A 2,429-nucleotide genomic window follows, 5' to 3' on the forward strand; every position below is an offset into this window, starting at 1 on the left:
GTCGATGCAATCAGCTGGTTTTCCTTAGATAGAAAACTTTGAATCAATCTGACTGGATGATCTGGTGAACTGGAAAGTGACTTGAGATGACATGATGTGAATTGGAGCTATAGAAATAAACTGAATTGAAAACTGAATTTCATTCTATTAGGAAATTCAAAGAAACAAAAAATATATAAAGAAAAAATCACTTTGTGTGATGTAATAGTAATTCTTCTGTCACTAAATTTAATATCCACCCAAAAGTATGGTGTCAGGATAAAAACGAAAGAACAAACCTTCCTTTAAAGTTGCTGGTTTTGCTGCCAGTCACCCTCTGCAGCCGTTATTTTACCTGATTTATAAAAATGATGGAAATCAAACACACACTTGATGAATGATTTCCAGATTTCATCCCCTCTGAGTTGCATCAGAATCTCCTCCAAACGCCTTCATTTCTGATATTTTACCTCTCTGTGAAACATCCTCTGATGGTCGATTATGAACGCCCAGAGGCTCCTTAAAGAAAGCTTTTAGAGCCGCCATTAAAAAAACGCTTCTGTTAAACCAATCAGGCTGTTCAGCAGATGCTGAAACCATAAACCGTCTATAAATTCTATAATTTGATCAGTTTTTACTGAGCAGGTTTTCCTGGTTAAATGTTGGACTTGATGAAGGCGTGGGAGTTTCCTCCGACTGACCACTGAGGAACGTTTCACAGTAGGGACTATTATTCTATGGATGATGAAATGTTCATCGCTTTAAACTATTATTTAAAGAACATAAACTATTATTATGGAAGAAACTAGTTTGAATTTTCAGTAATTAATTCTTCCTTTTCATTTATGAAGGTAAAAACAGCAAGAGAGGCAGAGAAACGGCCACATTCTCTTTAATGATGACTGAGGGGAGGAGTTATGCTGGTACGGGGGGCCAGGGCTGCTGCTGACTCACTTTTTATGTATAGAAAGGGACGGGGACAAAGTGTAAAATAAGGATATGTTGCCACAGTGGTGACGGCTGGCAGGAACCAGCTCTATAACTAAGGAAGGAGGACGAATGATGAATGATTTAACAGTCCTTCTAAGGACTAAATTAAAACTGCTCTTCTAAAAGCCTCCTCTATAGAGCAAACCTTTCCTTTTCCTATGTTAACATTTATTTTTCCATCTGCCATTTTGATTTTAAGAATAAAGTCTTAATATTAAGAGAATAAAGTCCTAAAATTANTTCCCTACGACTTTAAGCCAACATAGATCCATTTACACAGAATATTAATGAATTACTTTTTTTGCTGGTTAAAAAGATTTAACTGTCAGTTATTTTAATCATATTTTTTAAATCAAACATGATCCAGAATTTAGCAGGAAACCCAGGAAGCTTAGCTACAGAACTCCAAAGGTAACATCTTCCCTTCATATTCCACATGACTAACAGCTCATGTCATGCTTTACTGCATAAGAGCTTCGCCAAACAGCTAAAAGCAATTTAAGCTGAACAAACCCAAATTTAATGCAAGGTTGCTAAGATGTATTCACAGAAACAGCATAAAAGGTGACATTTGAAAGGTAGCACATTAGTGAAATGCACCAGATACATTAATTCGATGTGGCTAAAAGCCTTGTTAGCATTCACAATTTGATTCTGAAAGTACAATAATGAGGGAGAGACGAACCGACGGGGGGTGGTGGGGGGGGACAGATGCAACAAAAGGACGTACGGTGAGGCAGGATGAGAAGGGAGAAAGAGGGAGTCTTTCATGTCTCTCCTGAGTTTGAAAAAAGGGCCTCCCTTTCATGTGAGCATTGTCATATTTTATCTGTTCTCCGTCCATTTGCTCCACCTCCCTCTCCAGGATAAAAACACCACTCTTTCTCTGCAATCGAACCAAAAGTGCTGCATGTCAAAGAGCAGAGCAGATGCATCCAGATGAAAGTGCAGGGAGCCCTGCATAAGAAAAACTAAATATGCTTTTAAAAAATCATAAGAATTTATCCTACTGCAGAGCTGAGCTGTATCAGATATAGCAGCGCTCCTGTTAAAATAAAACATGACGGCTTATTTATCCGCTTATATCACATTTGTTTAGAAATCAACATGAGATCGTTGGTTAATCAGATCCCTGCAGGGGTCAAAATGGCCCCTAAGGTTCCCTCTCTGAGTTAATTCGATTTGACTCTTTAAGTTTAAATAATTTTGGTTAATAATTTCTCACCATCACTAAATATATCACTACTCATGGCTTCCAGAGCAACACACAAATGATAGCACCTTTGAGAGAAGTTTTTTTTTTTATCACAAAGGCATCAGTAAAGTCATCTGAAATTAGCTTAAAAAATAAACTGTAGAGAAACCCTAAAGAGCAGACTGATGCGTCTTTCCTGAGCTATCTCTATAGTTCTGCTGCTATAGGCTTAGACTGCTGGAGGACATAGGGACCCCTTTTTCAT

The sequence above is a fragment of the Cyprinodon variegatus genome, unplaced genomic scaffold (assembly GCF_000732505.1).
Source record: "Cyprinodon variegatus isolate N-32 unplaced genomic scaffold, C_variegatus-1.0 Scaffold504, whole genome shotgun sequence".
Classification (NCBI taxonomy): Eukaryota; Metazoa; Chordata; class Actinopteri; order Cyprinodontiformes; family Cyprinodontidae; genus Cyprinodon; species Cyprinodon variegatus.